The sequence below is a fragment of the Myiozetetes cayanensis genome, unplaced genomic scaffold, assembly GCF_022539395.1.
Source record: "Myiozetetes cayanensis isolate MyiCay16 unplaced genomic scaffold, myiCay2020 scf10, whole genome shotgun sequence".
Taxonomy (NCBI): domain Eukaryota; kingdom Metazoa; phylum Chordata; class Aves; order Passeriformes; family Tyrannidae; genus Myiozetetes; species Myiozetetes cayanensis.
The window spans coordinates 22,469,410-22,490,005 of NW_026086605.1; positions in this window are offsets into that span (position 1 = coordinate 22,469,410).

Below are 20,596 nucleotides of genomic sequence, written 5' to 3' on the forward strand. Positions count from 1 at the left end.
AGTTTTTTAAAATTTATTAGGGCTGCGAAAAAAATGTGTCTGTTTATTTTCCACGGCCATGAAATTAATGACTTGGTGAGTTGTGCTTGTGCAATTTTATGACTGCCATGTCATTTGTCATAATTTGGGTGCTGTTTGATATGGATTTATGAATATTTCCTCCCCCCAACATGATTTATGGGTGTTGGTCATATGTGAATTAGACTGTCACCTTTAGTATGAAAAAGTACAAATGACAGATTATAAAAAAAAAAAAGTGCTCAAGTCCTTAGTGCTGGAAAGCAGAGTTCACAATTCCCTCCTCTGCCTCTTCATTGGAAGTTTCTGTTTGGAGATGACAATTAAATGTTTGGACTTGAGTCAAGCATATGGAAACTTTGAGAGGGATTGAATAGATCTGAACTCATCTGAACTTCACCTGTGAAACTCAGCTTGAGTCATCCTTTCCTTGCACTATGCATTAAAAAAAACCACCTATATGCTACTTGCCATAAGAACAACTGATTTACTGTATCAGAACAGCAAGTTGGCCTTGCAAAATTGCTGTCCTGCTTCCAGTAGTGGCTAGTTCTGGGTGAAGCTGCCATGAAAAGTGGAAATAATCTTACACAGTATGTTCAGTTACGCAGCACTGCATAGCTGAAGAAGTGGAGTTAAAGGACATATGAAACAGGCTGGATTCCTGTAATAATAATAGTAACCTAGGTTTAGATCCAAAGCACTAACTTTTATACTAACTGTTATCACTTCTATGAAAACTACTAGTATTTGCTATTTGTTTTGCAATGTGTAGCAACAGCATGCATCAGTTTAGGACAGGCAAAGAAGCACAATTGCTCCTGGATTTGAGCCACCTGACTTCAAGCATATTACTGTGGCACCTAAGTTAGTACCTAATCACCCAAGGCTTCCCTATTGATGCTGGAAAATGATATGCACCTCCAGAGAGTAATTCAGCCCATGTGTCTTCATCCATTGACTATGCAGGCAGAGAAAAACAGTACCCCTTCCTAATTTAGCTCCCCAGTTTGGTTTAGAAAGTCATGTGTACAGAATTAGAGCCCAGCATGGGATATAGCTTTAAAAAGAAGAAACAATACACCTCGCATGTCAGCAAAACATTGCCAAGCATCTTGCATTCTGAGCTAGCAAATGTTTCCTTTATAGGGGATACAACTGGTTCATTCTACGGTTCTCAGACATCCATATGGCGAAGCCCATTTCCTGAGCTCCAGACAGCATTGCTCAGAATATGCTCAGTTGTAAGGGACTCACAAGGATCATTGAGTCCAACTCTTGTCCCTGCACAAGTTACATGCCTGGGAGTATCATCCAAATGCATTTTGAACTCTGTCAGGCTTGGTGCAGTGACCACATCCTGCGGGAGCCTGTTCCAATGACCAACCACCCCCTGGGTGAAGAACCTTTTTCTAATATGCAACCTAAACCTCCCCTGACACAATTTCAGGTCATTCCCTTGGCCCTGTCACTGGTCACCACAAAGAAGAGATCAGTGACTGCCCCTCCTCTTCCCCTCACAAGGAAGTTGTAGACTGAAATGAGGCCACCCCTCAGTCTCCTCCAGGCTGAACAGACCAAGTGACCTCCGCAGCTCCTCACACGGCTTCCCCTCAAGGCCCTTGACTATCTTCATTGCCTTCCTTTGCATGTTCTCTAAGATCATAATATTTTTCTTACATTTTGGTGCCCAAACTGCACACAATATTCAAGGCTAGGCCGCCCAGTGCAGAGCAGAGCAGGACAATCCCCTCCCTTGACCAGCTGGTGATGCTTTGCCTGATGCCCCCCAGGACATGGTTGGACCTCCTGGCTGCCAGGGCGCTGCTGACTCATCTTCAGCTTGAGGTTGATAATTCCCAGTAGTAAGCATCTCTGCACTTGTGGGGAAAGGATGGACTTTCCAGGGAGCCACCAGGGCAGTCTTTTCATGTCTTGATAGCACCTATTACACTCTAATGGTAATTGCTGTCCTCTTTTTTTTGTTTGTTTTTTTTGGAGATAGTCAAGCAAGAACGAGCAGCATGTCTGCTGTTGTGATGGCAGCTGAGATGCTGTACAGTGGTGATGTGCAGCTGCATAGAACTGCATAGAACCTTACAAAATAAACCAGGATCACTTGTACTGAATTAAAGTCCACTGATCTTAGAATCATAGAATCATTTAGGTTGGAAAAGAACTTTAAAATCATTGAGTTCAACTATTAGCTTACTTTAGTCACTCATCAGGAAACCTTCACAGCTTTTGAAGAAAGCTTGGCTCATCAATTGCAATATGTTGATATGTATCATAAATATCCTATTGCTTTGGCCAATGAAACTTGTTTCCATCTAGCACATCTAAGCGATCCATTCCTAAGCTCCTAAGCTACTTTTATTGTGTAAAATATTTCAGAATTGAGAAAACTGGAAAAACTTCAGTTTCACTCAAATAAAATATTTTGCTTAAATGAAAATTCGATGCCTTGCTTGGGATTTACCTATGTTTAATAAGTTTTTTCCTTATTTGAAAAAATATTTCTGAAGAAGCTCCTTTTGAATTTTTTCAGAAATAGTTTTTCAAAATTACCAAAAGCGAATAATTTCAGTCCTTTTCAAATATTTTGGGTTTTTTTTCCTTTATGGAAATGAGTGAAAATGTAGCAAGTTTGCAGAGCCTTTTGTTTCACCAAGCCTGCATTCATCCCCCAAAATCAAAGCATTGAGCCTAGATTAATTTTGTGAGATGCTTTTCTATTTTTTCATTTACTGGATGGATCACCATGTAAATTTTGCATTATGTTTTGCCGTATTTTGAAATCAGTTTTCTATAAAAACAGTTACACTAGGTTTGGGGTGGAGAGAGAGGAGAATATGAGCTGTTGGATAAAAGTAGTGTTCTCACTGAGCTTCGATCGAAGCTGTTTTGACTGTATCTGGCATTTAAAAGGCCAACCTGCTCATACCATGTTACCATAAAGAAATTTGCCAGGAAGGCAGGTGTCTAACTATACAGGCAATCAGATTACAGAGCAAAGTAATCATGATTTCCGATTTTCAGCATAGGTTGCCACATTAGCACATGTATTTTGGAAGAGAGGGAAAAGTAATCAGAGAAAGATAGGGACAAGGGTAGAGATCATTTGAACCAGTACAGTTCAAACAGGGCAGTAAATTTTATGTAGTGTTTATTAAACTATTTTGTCTTTTATGTCAAAAATAGGTGAAATCTATCTGAAAATGAGAAAATCCCTGAGTTTGTTTTTAAGAGTTACTGAAGTGTAGCATTGTGTTTCTTGCGAGGCACCATTTGCACACATGTCTGCAACTCTGAGCGAGTCACAGCTGCAGAGTTTCTTTAAGGCATGCATGCTTGGCTTTGACATGCTGAGATTTATGGTGAGATTTAAGTTCTTGTACCAATGGTGACGTTTCCTGAATAGTTTTCATCCAGATGGTCTCTGAGAGGATAAGGTTTAACAAGATTTATTCACTGAGAGGGTGCAATGTGAATTAAAATTACAAGGGGTACGATATATACACTAATTCTTTGCCATTCACTGCCTCATGAAATGTAGAAAATTCTCACTTTCCATTCCACCCCCTCCCCCCAAAGTTAAATGGAGTTGCTTCTTTCAACATACCACTCCACTCTGAGCAGATCAGGGCTCTGGCAAACAAGTGCTATTAATTTTGTTGGGATGGAGGAAGGGGTTACTGCCCTTAATGTCTACCCTGCCACTTTGCCCCAGTCTTCCACCCTACTAGTGGAGGCAGCAGATGTAAGCAAGTGCCAGTTTATCAACTGTTACAGTTTTCAGACCATTGGCAGTTAAAATTAATGTGCTGGCTCAGAGCTCTACGGATGAGGGCTGGACCATGTCGCTTTCTGATGGCTCTGTTTCAGCTTCTGGTGGGGGACTGCTGCAGACAGCTGGGAGAGGTAACCTCTTAAGCCATTATCACTAAATCCAGCACAACCTCTCTGACTGAGCTCCAAGTCTTGAGCGTTTGAGAGCCATATGGACTAACAGCATTGTTTGGCGTCCTCAGGCTGCATCTTCAATGGGTTGTAGGCTCAGTTAAAGTCAATGGAGCACCAGCAGTTTGTGTAGGCTGAGGATCTAGGCATGGTAATTCAGACTGTGATTGCTGAAGCTAGATTTTCTGGAAAATTGCATGTGTTTTGCAAACAGAAGAACTGATGTTATTTCATATAAAGCCCTTGTAGGTTTTTATAAGGTTATTGGCTCACAGTGAGACAATTAAGCACGTGCTTAACTGCTGCAAGATAAGTATCTTCACCAAAGAAAACTAAATGGTAGTGTTCCAATGCTTAAACACTTTGTAAGCATTTTGTTGGACAGAGTGAGAAGATCCACTGCTTTACAGGTTTGTCTACTTAAAATACCACTAAGTCACTATGGAAGCTCTAGAACTAGTGGCTTATTCAAATTCTACTTAAAGAAAAAATGTTGAGTGGTATTAGAGATCAGTATGTTTTATCCATTTATTGCTTTCCTCACTTGCAGGCTTTCCCCCTATATCTGGATGTATTGAAAGTATCTTAACTGTTAACAATTTGGCTTATTTAGCAGGATCAACATATTTCAGATTGAATATCTTAAAATCAAGCCAAAACTCCAGTGACAGAAGGCAAAAAGTTCATCCTAGAGGAGCATTTATAGAAATACGTCCTGCCTCAGAAAAAACAATTGACATTTAGCACGTTGAGCATGTTCAAGGTTGGTATTTTTTTATTATTTTGCTTTTCTGTCTCATATTATTTGGGGAAGTACATTTCATTCATTGCCTGCTGCCAGTTGAGCTCTAACATCAGATCTTCACAATCACTGATTGTTCAGGAGTCCTTCAATTTCTGAGTTGTCAACTTGTGATTCTTTTATTTTTGAAAGGTAACTACTCGGCATTTCATAAAATTGTCTGCACTTTATATTGTCTCAATTTCATCAGTCTCAAGTACAGTTACTGAAAATCACCAATTGCTTTTATAATGTTGGGCTGGGTGAACAACATCTCTTTAAAATAATGGAAAATATGAAGTGAGATGACTTTGTGATTGTTCTTTATGGGTAAGAATGGCCAGTTTGAGTAAAATGTAAAAAAGTTAGTAATTGTAATGAAATAGGCCTCACTGTATTGTTGCAAGTTAAAAATATGCCTCTTGCCTCAGGGCTTGCATTAATATTGTTTGAGAGAAGTAGCATCAATGCACTGTAATAGACTTTTATTAATAGGCCAGCACAGTCATCAGTCTCTGGGCTGGTGTGACGGCTGAATACAGTGAACATGAGCATCTTGATAAGAAAGTAGCAAAATCTATCAATCACTTCCAGCATGAAGATGCTATGATAATTATGTTTACAGTGGTAATAAAATATGGATAAGTAAAGTGTTCAAACCCATGGAAATTGTAGGATCCATAGTGAATATCCTGTGAAATACAAAAGATGGCATCACCATAAATTCATCTAGCTGTGTAGATTGAGATCATTATTCTCTTGACCCATCTTGCTATTTTTAGAATAAAATTTATGCATTTTTCATTCATCACTGTTCAATGGAAAAATCACTCCAAGGCTTAAGGCCTAGGTTGCATTCTTTTCTTGCTGTGCTCATGTGCAGGGATTTTGATGGTGCTGATGCCCTTAGCACAGCAGTGTGGTTGCATTTTTTACCTTGCGTTAGTCATTTTTTCTTTCCAGTATTGGCCAGATAAAGAATGGGATGTGCTCTGCTTCCTTTTAGGCTGCTCTGTGTGGATGGTTGACTCCATTTATTTCAGTGGAATTACTCTAAGTTTATCGTTTAAGGGAAAACAAACTTCTTGGTCTAGTGGCTTCTGGTGTCAACAAGCCAAAGTCTTCCAGACTGAGAAATTCTCTCTCATGTGACTGCTAGTCCCGACTTTTTTTTTCTGTCCTAGGGCATTGCCCCTTACAGGGAAGCCTTATGCAGTGGCAACCCATTGCATTTACATCATTTCAATCTCTTTATAATGGCAGAGTAATCTATGGTTTAGGATAGGGAACAACATGGCCCAGTCTGAGTCACTAATCTGCCCCACACTAGACAGCACCTGATTTTTTAAAAATTAGTTTTAAGAAAATTAGTACATTCAGTTCCTGAAAAAGTAACTCGTTTGACAATCCACAATACTCATGTCTTTTTTTCTTGACTGTGGCACAGTCCTGCTCAGGCAGCAGCGGAGCCTTCTCCTGCCAGTGTGCCTCCACCCTGGCCCCTGTAGTGGGGGAGAGGTAACTGTGCTTCCCAAGCTTCATTTAATTCTTGGCGCTGTCTACTGAGAATGGCAACAGAGTTGCCAATTGTGGCATGTACATTTATTGCTAGGAATTGAGCCAGAACCACCAATCCATTTTGCACAGACAGTGAACAGCAAGGGTAAATACTTCTTGTTCATTACTAACCTAAGCCGGATTTAAACTGATGACTTGGAGGTGAAAGACTGTCTCCCATTCCTTAATCCCCTTAACATTTCAGTCTGCCTCATAAAATTTTCTAAAAACAAATGTAAACCTTGTGTATAAAATGAAATACAGAGGAGAAAAGAAAATCCAGAGTGAAGACTGTTTTCTTCTTCAGCAAGCTTCTTTGCTAGTAACGACCCTGGAAAATTGTTCTCTGATTATTCTCTTGAGAGATTACTCTAATTTCTTGCTGCTGTAGATGGCCATATGATCAATTGTCATCAGTCACTGCCTGATGATGGGTCATTACTTACCAGTGCATACTTGGGGGGAAAAACACATGCGACTTCCATTAGGAGGCAGAGTGCACCTACATCAAATATGAAGTGTACACTCAATTCTCATTAATAACATTTCAAGACTGTCCTCCTAAAGTTCCTAGTACAGAAGCTGCCTTCACAGTGGAAGAACTGCAGCTCACAGTCAGGCAATGAGTATTCCCATAAGTAAAAAATCTGATTTTCAGTTGAGCATTTCGATAACAGATCGGTTTTATTGAGAAAGAAAGGTAAAGCTCATTCTTTTGTATTCTTTACTTCGTGACCTCCTAGACTGAGAGATCTTTTATATTTTAATTAATTCATTTAATTAAATTAAGTTACAGACAGTATAAATATTTTCTTCTTGTTCCATTTCAAAGTTAAGAATGAGTGTACAGCACCATGGAAAATGCTGCATCTCATAGGTACCATATTGGTCAGGAAGTCTGGCTGTCTTCAAGAACATGGAGAATAATTTCAGTGAAATTTTAAAATATATTTCCTTCATATTTTCTAAACATCCTAGCAGCAATTCAAATCAAACAGACTTTCAGCTAATAAACTGCTGAGAATTAAACAACCTAAAGCAAGCACAGCCCTGCTATGCAGAGTAGCCTTTTGAATGGATTCTGCAAGGGCAACATTATTTCTATAAAGGTGAAGATAGTTTCTGTCTAAATCTCAAGGATTTTCATTTAGGATTTCAAAGTGAAATTTGGCAGATCAAGAGGAAGAAAGTTAGAAAAAGGTGGAATTACAAGAAGCAGCTGATTTTTTGGTCCCAGGAAATGGAGAGCATTGAAATATGTAGAGAAAGATTTGGCTGAGATTTGGTCTCATTTAGTCACGTTGCTGTGTGTTCCCATTTGTCACTGAATGACATTGGGTCTGGTGCATGCTGTTGTGAACAAGCAGATATGCACATAGGTATTCTGTGAGTAGTGTTAGTTTCCCTGCTTCCTCCCACTTCCCCAGAGCCCCTTTTCTGTGTGGAAGACCTTTTAAGAAGAAGTCTGAAGAGAAGCAAAGAGAAAAAGAAGGCTTAGCCTCTGACTAGTGCTTATTGGTATATTTTGTGCAAACTGCCAGTAAGGGCATTAGTGACTAGTCACAGGCATAGATTCTTATCCATTAAGGGATCCATCCATGAGGGAAGAGTGCTGATTTTTTTTTTTTTTTGGGGTGTGTGTGTGATGCTCTATATAAAAATGTAGAGGTTACTGGAATAACTGTATTTGAAATTACTAGCAGACCACTTATTTTTAACTACCTCAAAGTCAGTTTGGAAATTCTGTAGGCACAGAAAGGAGTGGTTGGCTCAGCCTTCACATCCTCATGGATGCAGATGAGACCTTGCATCTCAGTGCAGAGAGAAAACTGCAATTCAGAGACTTTAAAATTAATAGCTTGGTTGACTTAAGTTGCTGAGCTGTGACAGTCTGAGTCCTTGCTCAAGACCCTGCTAAAACCTGCACTGCTCTCAGGATTAGACTTAGCTACTAGGAAAATGTCCCCACCTCTGATTACAAGTGAGTTATTGCAATGAATCTCAACAGCAAGCATTTTGCTTGAAGCACCTATCAGCTCTGGCCTGCTTTCTGATCGTAAATTGGCCCTGGGTAGTTACTTGTAATATGCTGTTTAACACTGGAATGTACATTTTGAGAAGGGATCTCTTTGGGAAATACCATAGTCTCTGTACTTTTAAGCTTTAATGCCCTATGCTCACTCAACTAAATTTATTATGTTGCATGGGTTTAGATGGGGAATTTTACAGAGGAAGTTTGAGCCACAGTCCCATTGAAATGTAGGGAGAGCCCAGGATCTCCTTCACTTATGTTATAAAATTTTAGGTAAAAGCCCTTTGCAGAATGTTCAATTTGAAGTAATTTAGGGCTATGTAGATGCCAGGTGGAGTTACCAAGGGTTCCCAAGGTGGTCAGAGGCCTGATGTCCACTGCAAGTCAATATGATTTAGGCTTTTCTCTGTATCCTTCAGTCACTACCTCGTTTCTTCAGACACTGAAGTGTGTTTTTAAATCTCACCCCCAGTATTCCTGAAAATCCTGCCCTTTAGCTTATGCACTTCTGCTGTTGTTTAACTTAACCACCCTATGGCCCAGCTGTAACTGAAGCAGGACTGCAGTTACCATTGTGTATTCCTCTCTGGCACCATCTAGTGACTCCAGAACTAGGCTTCCAACCACTGCTCTTTTCCCATTTCTAAGCAAGATGTGCTTTCCTTTGGCAATAGCTTAAAATTCGGATCAGTGCAGATGTCGCTCTCATGAAATAAACTCACCTTCAAGCAATGGCTGCAAAGCCTTTTGGGAAAAATCTTTGTAGTATGGCTCTTGTACTAACAGTTTAGATTCGTAATTCAAGGTGCAAAACTGCCAAAGCACATAAAAAATAATGTGAAGATCTTGTTATAGATATTTTGTTACAGTAAGAGTCAGGAATGGGTATGTGTGTGTGTCTGTTTTAAGACTGTCATACTCTTTGAGCATCTTTTTTAGTTCTAATAAAATGGCTGAGAATGAAATGAACACACCTAAATTATGGAATGATTCAGGGCATCATGTTGTTAATAATGTAGAGAAATGAGATATAAAAGCTTTTACTCAAGCATACCCTAAAGCGAATTTAAGTAGAGCACACAGCTATGATGCTGATTGTTTTCACAGGTGTTGGCACCATATGAATTAAATGAAGAAAAAAATGGTGAAACATTTATGACTCATTAGAATTATGTGGTTTTCTGTCCTGTCCTAACAACTGAAAAAAGGTGTAATTTACATTTGCAGCCAAATGGCGTGAAGTAACATTATACTTTACCGACATGAAAAGAGGAGACTTCCAGATGACTACTATTCTGAACTTCTCTCCTTCTCAAATACTGGATTTTCGGTTTCTCATGTGGACTTTTGAGAGCTAACATTATTTCCCCATTAAAAAAAAAACAGTCAAAAAGGAACATGGTAACTTTAGAATCTATAGAACATGTGGTTTCAAGGAACCAAGGGCCATTCACTAGATGCAACACCTTTACAATCAGAATATTTTTCCTTTTCATCAAAGAATACACTTGATAGATCCAAAGAGAGCTGCATTCATGTATTTTTTAAAAATAAATTCTGCACCCTCCTTTTCCTCTCTCCTTTAATTTTTTTCTATCAGAATTGTTCTGTTGTAGATCCTAAATATTTACATGAAGGAGGTATTTTGACAGGCTGATCTATAACAGGAAAGCAACAAATAAACAAATCCATGTCTACAGTAATTTAGATCCTGGTTTCCTGAGCTGCTAAGTGTTTATTTTTCCTATTGTAAAAACCTTCATTGAAATACGTTCAAAATGGAGTTCACGTGGCAGCTTTCAGGCAATGTGTAATGTCCTAACACAGCCGTAATACAAACCTCAGCTTCCCATACACTGTGTAGTTGGCCGAAAAAGAAAGCAGCTGATTTATCAGAGCCTCCGTGCTGTAGATGAGTCTTCAGAAAAAGAACATGTTGTACTTTGCAATTGAGACTTTTTTGCAAACACCTAATAAACCAGAAAAGGAAAGTTTTACTGGGCTTTGTGAGCACATTTTTCTCTTCTCACCAGAGCACCAAACCCAGTTTGTAATCCTACTTTCATTTATTTCATTCTCCCCTGAAATTTCTCATAGCACAAACTCACTCAATTCTGGCTGGCTAATTTGCATCTCATGGCCTGAAGTATCTCTTTAGGAGGCGAACTATTAAAAATACATTAGCCTGGTGTGGATAGTAATGGGCCAAATGCTGCTGGTTTTGAAGGCAATCTGGGAAGCCTCATGCTCTTTCTGACTCTTGATAGCCATGCAAGCAAGTTGTTTGCTTTTTCTGTCCTTGGACTTTAAAAGTTCTAGCAGCAGATGTAGGTGAGATTATTGTTCTTCTGAAAGTCTGGAAAGTTCCCTTCCAAGCTTGCTCTAATCTTTAATGTTACCCTTATTTCTGTTCTGCCAGAACTGTGTCCTATCAGCATCCAAAAATGTTACACATAACTTTGGCTTGCTTACAGAAGATGATCCAACCACTAACATTTGCCTTCTGTAGCTGAATGCTGAAAGAAAAAAATAATCCGCATTTGAAATGTGAGACTTCACTGCTGTCAGTTTCTGGAGTTGATTATTAGGACTGTGATTTTTATCTACTCACTTGTACAGTAATTAAAAGCAATTCCCTCATCAGTTATCATCCTGCGAAGCCAGCTTTTAGGCAGTGCTTGATGTACAGTTTATTAACCTAAGCCTACGTTGAAGGAAAGGTGACATAGTTTAAAAAGTAAGAATGAACACATCTGCTCTGAAACAAAGAGCTGAATGTAAAATAGATACTTACTGTTAAACCTGCAAAAATGGCAATGTGATTTTAATTGGCAAAGTAGGAGTAATTACTTGGCTTGGGCCAGGTGTACACCTCCATTCTGTCCACTCCCATCTGTGTCCTTTTTTGCGTGGATTATTTTCTATGTAGATATATCCTATCATGATGAAGTAGGTGGTTAAATAATTAAGAAGGAAATCAGGGAATCAATAACTGTTGCATGCTGAAGAGGAAGAGCTATTCAGCTGCCTGACAACCTTTGCCACGCCTTCTAGCAGGTATTGATGAGTAGGAATGCTTATCAGTGTCAGCTCCAAATCCAAGATATTTGAATTAACTGGATACTGTGCCTCTAGCTGCCAACATTGTAACTGAGGATATCTTTATTGCAGGAAAGAAATGTAAAATAATAGGCAAGAATGAACATGATATTTACCTGTGATAGCTTTTCTGGATGGGTACTGGAGACAAAACAAGAGGCTGAATGAAGGCAAACTGAGAGTGAACTCAACATTGGACTTCTCTTGACTGCTGAAGGTGATATGGAATCTTGTGAGAATACTCAAATATTAGAAAGAAAAGGCACTGAGAGAAGACAATTGAAAGTGGAACACAAGTTCCTAAAGCAGTATATGTACCTAAAGCACCAGCATGGGGGTGCCTGAGAAAGGGGCGTAGAAACAGCTCTGGTGTAAAGATGCAGACTGCAGTGTTTACTGATGAAGTTCTGGTTTATCCAGGAAGGGGAAACAAAGAGGTGAAAATCTACTGCTGATTCTGCTTCTTCAAATGCATTCATTCAAGGCAGTCTTACAACAGCACGGCATGTGACAGGCAGGAAAGCAATGTACAACCATTGGTCAGCCAGAGAGAAAGCAGTAAGTGCCACAGAATGTTGTACCCACCCCCAGGAAGTGAATGAAGAACTGCATGGATTTTGTTTTAAATGGAGCTGAACAGTAATCCCAGGAGATTTAAGAACTGAGATCGTGGAGTGGATACATATTTCACACCTGGAGATAGAGACATGCCTGAGATGAGCCAGGAAATGTATCTACAGGCCAGGCATGAATACCCAGTTGAAAGCATATATGGAACAGTGCAAGCTGTACAAAGAATATAGTGATTGACAAGAAATGCCTCATGGAATTCCAGCCCAGCCCTAGGAAAAGGTCAGAACAGACTTGTCAATTTCTAATAAAAGAAACTTTATGGCACAGTAGATTATTATCCCAGTTTTTGGAAGATGCACAGACAAGAACAACGATCAGAAAACTGAAGGTACGGGTTTTGAAATGTATGATAACTCACTTGCTGGGACCGAGTGAGAGGCTCCTCATACTCTTATTTAAGCATTTGAACAATTTGCTAACTTTAAAGTCTTCTGCATAAGATTTATGTTTCTGAAAATACACAACGCAATAGGAAGATGGCATCGGCCATGACAGCAGCCAGGAAACTGATGGCAGTGTTAGATGGATGTAAGGGTGTTTGGCCTGGTTATTTCGAACCTCTTCAATGCTAAGTGTTCCTATGGTTTAAATAGAAACTTCTGAGGAAACTAAGCAAGTGCAAAGGACTGACACCCCAGAGGTTACTCTATACAGGAAGGTATGTATGAAATCAGTAATTATTATGAAAATTAACAACAAAAAAATTGTTACTGGGTGCAGGATGTGAAATGAGAAGAACAAGCAGGAAAAATGAAACTCAAGACACCTTGCTGTGACTTGTATCAAAGATAACACCAGGGGATCGTAGTCTGTTAGGCTAATGTAAACAAGACAAAAAATGTGTGAAATGTGTGATCAACGCAGAGGATCAATATGGCTGATTCTTTTGAGTACCCTCAATAGTAATAGAAAACGGGGAAAGTGAACAGTACAGAGAGAACTTGGTGGCTTCATCATTGTCATTTGGTGGTGTTTTAGCTACTGCAGATTAGCCTGCCTGGCATCCATTTGCTACCCTGGTGGAGTGTCAGTTGACTTTAGGTCCTGCGTCATCTCTGCTATTCCTGTGCAGATGTCCTGGATGCCTGACGGCCTCTCAAATGGCACCAGGCACCTGTGTGTCAGGCAGGAATCCTGGCCTTTGCTTTATGAAGCAACACGTTCTTGAAGGGCTACAACAGTGTGGTAATGGTCACAGCCAAGTATAGCAGCAATGAGCAAGTCGGACACATCTTTAAACAGGTAAGCCTGTGCAATAATTATGTTCAGCCTGAGTCTTCTAAGGCTGGCTGTAGGCTGAGCCCTACAGCTTCCTGCCTTGGCCGAGAATGAATCACCTGTGGGGAACTGCATTTCCCAGAGCAGATGGGAACTGTCGGGTTCATAGATGGAAATGATGGAAAGGGATACAACATGTAACAGCTCCCTTTGGGCAGGAGAGATCAGGGAGGCGGATAGGTGGGTCTCTCCAGCCAAAGAGAGGATATCACAGATAAAGATGCTTAAGGAAGATGCTTTAACAGGTGTCTATGTAAAATACCCAGAGGAGAAAGCAATTAAAAGATTTCTAGTTGATTAAAAAAAAAAAAAAAAGAGTTTAAGAAAATGCAGTTAGTCTGAGAATAAACTTAATCACCATGGTGTCCTTGAAGTTTATCAGACCACCAAGAGGTGTAATATCCTGGACAGGCAATGAATTCTCAGAAATACCCTTCATCTAATCTTTTTTTTATTATTTTTCCCTACCCTAGGACGATTGACGTGTTTTGGTTTGGTTTGGTTGAAAGACTGAACTAGCTTGCCAGAGGGAATTCAGAGGAAACCAGAACATTTTCCCAAAGAGAAGGTAAAGCCCAACCACACCTTGCAACATCAAATCTTTAATCGTGTACCTGCCTGTACAGCACCAGCAATATTCAGTGTTTCTGTAACATCACTCATACAAGAATTTCAAAGCACTTCATAAGCACTAATTAATCAAACCTCACAAACACTCAGCAAGCAGCAACTTTGCCCACCAATGAAGTGTAATCCCTTCTAAAATGGAACATGATGGAAGTTTGATATCGCATAACATGATGCAACAGGTCACAGCAAGTAGAACAGGAGCAACTGAGGGCACTTGGGAAGTACCCATCCTTAAAGAGCTTTGCAGATACAGTGCTTCACTGGATATGCTTTGTGGAAATATTTGGTAAAAATGTTTTTGTGAAAAAGCAATTTTTGTATAGCACACAGAAGAACAATTTGAAATATTTTTTTAATCCCTTATTGAGCTCCTAATGGTAAAGGTAAATATCTGCACTTGGCAGGGGCAATCCATCAGAAGCTTTCCACTCATTGTGGGATGTCTTGTTTCCATCTCTCTAGCCAGTGGCACCTGCAGTCCTAGAGATCATGAAATAAACCACTCTGATGTGGTTCTTGACCCCCAGGTGCTGGCACCTAAGATTCCCCAGGGAGAGAAGGAAGCGGTGTCAGAGCCTGCGGGTTTCTTCACCCGGAGGGTGGTTGGGTACTGGAACAGGCTCCCCAGGGAAGTGGTCACAGCACAAAACCTGCCAGAGTTGGATGGTACTTTCAGACACATGGTGTGACTCTTGGGGAGTCCTGTGCAGGACTAAGGGTTGAACTTGATGATCCTTATGGGTCCATTCCAACTCAGCAGATTCTGTGATTCTATGATTCCTCTACATTTTAAGAGACCACCTGGTACCTTTAGTACCTTACCCCGCTTGATGGGTCTCTCAAAGCTGTGATCTGCAGCTATAAAACCTACTCCAGTGCAGAAGCCACAGAGCCTAAATTAGTGCCTTCTCTTGGCCCAGTCAAAGCTGTCAACGTTCCAGTTGACTACAATGAGAGAAAGATTGGGCTGGCTCAGTTTCTTTATATTTCTTTATATTTCTGCCAATCCGATCTTGAAGGGCGGACTAATTCAGATGTATATGTGCTGCAAATACTCTGAGCATGTATCTTCCCAATTAAGCATATGTTGAACAACCTGCAGCTTTTCCTGTCTGTAGGCAAAACATCTCTGTACTTTTGGTCTCCTGTCCCATCACTTCTCATCTCTTTTGGAAGCAAATGGGACGTGGACTTTTTTTTTAACATCATGCAATAAAATTATATCGTACTTGTGTAAAACAATGTGCAAACCATTAAGTAGAATAATGAAATGCTGGAAGTTAAAACAATAAGCTTGGATGATTTAAACCTTGCTACATTTTAAATGTGCAATATGTTTGCGAGAGTAAAATTGGTCTTTGGGGCTGAATAAATAGAACAGATATCCAGCCCATTTTGGAAAGAACAAGTAATACCTAGGAACATAATTTAAACCAGTCTTGTAATTAGCTGGTCATTTCACATTACGAGAGTTCTGGTCTTGTAGTTTGGCTTTATAAATGACCCATATAGTAATCTTGTAATTATACATGAAATGTTTCAAAAACCCAACAAAAACCACCAAACTGTTTGGATGAGAATTTTTCCTTTGGCGGAAGAGTGAAGAGTAAATTATTTAGATGGATTAGGTAGTACACTCCCCATTAATATGCCTTTGCAAACTTATTTAAAAACCCAAGATCTGGAGGCTGCTTTAACCATAACTTCAGGTTATCATAATTCTCCCTGACTTCACTTCCTGATCATGAAGTAACAAAGTATTTTCAGTCCAAACTCATCTCTCTGTACTTCCACTGTACTTCTGGTAAATAATGAACATTACTGTGAATGCAAAAATATGGCTTTGTTCCTGGTTATGGTATAAACTGTAGAAGCAGAAGGTCTATTATGGAAGTTCATTCAAACTTTTGCAAGACTGAATTGCGAACCTAGCAGGACTTTACATTTCCTTGGGAATTGTCTTCTGTCTGCAGCACATAGTATGAAAAGTTTCTGTCTTTCACACAGGGTCAGCCATGTACCATTTCAATACTGAGATGGAACTCGGGACTGTCTCAAGGCTGTTACCAGTTACCATCACCTTCTTAACACCCTTTAGAAATCATTTTGGTTCCTTGGAATCAGGGAGAGTTTTTCCTAGTCGCATTTCCCTTATAACTTCACTTGTAGGTTAGTAAGTGATAAACTGCAGAGGAAGGCATTGTAAGGATGCCATGTGGGTTTTTTTATTTTTGTTTTTGAAAGCAAGATTCTGCCAACAGAGCATGATGGTACAGGTACTTCATTAAACTTAATTTTTGTACACTTCAGTCTTGCTGATTGCTGGAAAGCAGCTACAGCAGAAAGTTGGGAGCTGGTCTTAAATTTGACTTCTATACAATTAAGTAAGGACTCTTTAGTAGGCTGAATTATATCCTTAATATCAGCATGTCTGCAAATAAAACACCTCAGTGAAATAATTTCTAGGGAGATTCTAGATTGTGAATCGTGATGCTGTGTTGTGAAATTTTGGCTGCGGTAGCTGTCATTTAAAAGACTTTCTGAATGCATACATTTCAGTCCTCTAAATAGATCCTTTTTACCAACCTAAAAATTAAGAAATTATTCTTTCCTTTTTTATATATTTTTTATTCTCTTGACTTTACAGCTTTGTTGAAATGCACACTATTTATAGATTTCATGCAATAAAAAAATACACTGTGTATAACCACATACATATACGAGAAATTAAAAGTGTGGGAGGGGTGAGAAATGAAAAATTCATAGCCTTGGATGTTGAGAGAGTCAGACCTGCTGTATCCCCTTGAAGTCACCTAGGTGAGGCTTTTTGACATAATGGAAGCATCAATGAACTGCTCTTGATTAAAAGTTTGACAGGTTGACACTATCCCCCTGAACTGGAAGACTGGGGTTGAAAGAAAATTTTAATACAAACAGAATTTCATTAATACCACAGTTTGCTATAATGGGGGTCTTTTTTTCCCCCCACTGTTATTTTTGCTTAGATGATGTCTTTCCCTTTTAAAGGGGAAAGACACTATGGTTAAGCTTTGTCTCAGAAACAATGTCACACTAATGGAACAGAAGCTTTCAAGTAAAATAAGAAGCAAACTGTCTGGAATTGTTCTGATTCTCCAGGCACAAACAAAACCAGTTTTAATAGGGTGGTTCCTTTAAATGCAGGATCTATTCATTGAGCCAACCTTTATTTTGTAGAGAGAGTGAGGGAATTCATTAAACAATAAAAAATAATCAATATAAACAGAATATCAGAATGGCCTTACATCTCCCAAGATCCAAAAATGTACCATCACTTCACTTTATTTACCTTCTGAGAGCTTTTTTTTCTAAAGTGGTAACTGCTAGACTCTATCTGCTCTGCTCAGTGTTAGGGCTGTCATGATGAAAGTGCATAAACAATATAAATAATAGTTTTTGGCACATGAAAGGAGCTTTGAGTGGATTGTTCTTTTGGAATCTAACCGTCAGGATTTTTGTTTGACTCTCAGGGATTTTTTATTATTATTTTTAATGTTTAATCCAAAAATTCTTATAATCTTAAATTGATTATTTGAAAAAACACCATTCTTTTAATATTTACATTGCAATTTAATATTTATAGCTTGATGCCAGGCAATTCTTATACAATTTAGTAAATATGTATTAAATCAGACATGTTTTTAAAGACTTATAGTTTTGTAACCACTCTCTAGTGCTAATACTCTTTGAAGCAGAATGTCAGCCTGCACAAGTCACTTTCTATATTGTCTTTCCAGTCCTTGTCTGCAGTGATCCTCCTTGACTTCTTTTCACTGCTGAATAGTTAAATAGTTTAAGCTCTTTCAGATCCTTGATATTACCAGGTTATATAACCTCCCACTCCATTCCCATTCATCATCTCTGCAATGTAATATTTGCACATGGATTTTTTACTTCATATTTGAGATTTGCACAGGCCTTTAAAGCTTTGATTGAACTCACAGCATCTCTTCTCCTGATGCATTTTTAATTTCTCATTTACAGGCAAGTAAATTGAATCACTGGGAGTTTACAGTCAGTATTTTACTGATACCATTTAATTGTAAGTGTTGAGTTTTTAGATGCAGAGCTTGAGGCATATTTACCACATTAATTGCATACTCATTCTAACTCTTTTGTGAAGATAAGTGTTGAGTGGAAAGCAGACAGTGTACATCTTCTCAGTTTGGAAACCTAAAACTAAGCCATCTAGATCAATGAACTTGATACAATGCTATAAACAGCTGATCCAGTCACCAACAGAGTCAGTAATAGAACTTGGGCATCTGCTTCACATTTTCTTGTTCTCCAACCATGCCATTCCTCTCCCCTTAAAGCACCAGTGACAAATTAAGTAAAGATGGACATGTGAGGAGTATGGGGAAGAGAATGTCGAAAACAAGGCAATTCAGAGCATTTTATCCTTTGTAGCCAAGTCAATGGCAGGTGTTCTATGTCCTATTACAGCCTTGATAGTGTGTTATGTTGCATCATTTCAGCATACTTTCTCTCAGACTGGATGACTAAATGTCAGTTCAGATAGCAGTTATCCAATCCAAATGATCCACAGTTGGATGGCAGCAGGTGAACAGAAGAGTGTCCAGTTCAGGAACCTACCCTACCACTCCATACATGAAAGGCTACAGAGAGTCCAGATTTTGTTAGTGGAAAGGAGCAGATATAAACTAGGAAATATTTTCCTATGATTTTACACTTCTTTTGTGATTGACTATGGGTCTACATGTTATGGAGAAAAGAGCTCTTCAGAATAAATATGAATAGTTCTGATTATTTGTCTTCCCATTGACACAAAATGGGCAATAGACAACGTTTTATAAGCAAAAAATGTTTCACTACATTAGGAAGCATTTCTTTGCTAAAACACCCATGAAATCAGCCTCTTGACATATTCCCCAGCAAGTTAATCTGATCGTGATTGGGTCTGAGTGAAATGGAAATGAGAAAATTCCAGAAGCATGTGAACATACAAACAGATTTTCAACCCATTCTAAACACAGGTTGGCTGAAGACATTACTTGTATAGGCCAGTAAATGAAAAGCTGAAGTGCATCTGAATGTAAAAGCCAAAATCAATTTGATTTTAAATGATTTTCAGCTGATTTTAAAAAGCAATGGTGTGGAACTTATGCGCAAGGTTAAAAGGCATCAATTGTATTCCTTACAGACTAAAGCAAGCTTATTTTTTCTCCTTTATTCAATTTGTTATTTTGTTTTATCCCACTACTCTTTTTAAGGACCTGTATATCACTTTACCAGTTTTAGCTGGAATTATTGGACCAACAATGCAAAATATTTTTATACACAAAACGGAACACCAGATGGGACTCCATGAATATTATATTATTCATGGCCAATGAATTAGAGATACCTTAAAAAAGAAGTCTGCCATGGCATGTCTTCAGCTTTATTCTAACTGCAGGCTTCTTTTGCCTATATTCATTGAGTAAACCAATGAACTCTGATCAAAATCCCCTTTGGAAACAGCAAGAGCTCTTCCCGTTGAATTCAGTAGGCTGCTGGTCAGGCTGTGATTACCATTCATTTATTGAGCAAAATGGTCCTGTGATACAGGATTTATTATGAGTCTGAAGAAATCTGGATTCAATTTTTGTCCTTGTTTTGCCTAGTCTTGGCAATCTTGGGAAAAACATTTGTTGTCTCTCAGCTTTTGTTTCCTAAACTATAAAGTGAGAAAAAAAGAAAAGGCCTTTATTTTTCATCTTTTGTTATCTGTCAATCTAAACTTTACTTGTTTTGTCTAGAGAATTTATTTTTATTGCATGTGGTGGAGCAGCAGCAACCCCTGCTTATCCCATTTGAAAATCAAGGTTTAGCTTCTTACAATACTTGGAATATTGCACTGCTAATTAAACTGGAATTTCAGAAATATTTTGGTCAGTGACAAAAAGCATAAGGTACTACAGCTCCTCAGATTGGATAGACGGACCCTAGCCAGGGAATTCAAATTGTTCTAAGTGATTGTTGTTTGTGCTTTCAAAAATGCTTCTCAGCACAGATATGATAAGGACCCAGAATTGTGGTCAAACACAGGTTTAAATTATGTGGACAGTTATTCCACAATGGAGCTTGGAAGAATTTATATGAGTTTAAATTGAAGCAGAATAGAGCTGGCAGGAATTTTTGCACAAATATCCATGATTAAGAATGGTGACAAATATGTCTGTGCTATTAATTATAAAATCCCAAATCATAAGCCATTCAAAAAACCTTAATATATTTTTCTGTCAGTATTTTAAATAAGGAGGAAACAAGCTGATTTCTGGGCCTTCTTTACATCACTGTAAATTGAAGTAGAATTTTCTCCAGAAATTAAACTGTGTGTCATAAGATCATTTGTATCCCCTCTTTCTATCCTCTCTGCATTCCACTCCTTATGGTTTCCTACCCTATGATTTAGTTTTCTGTTTGTATTTATAAGGGGATTTTATCACTAATATTTTTGCACAGTATAATTAAAAATCAGCTCCTTACTGAATGCAAGGACTCTGAACTCTGTTCCCCATATTTAATAGACTACTTGCAAAGCAAAATACTAAATCCTATGTATG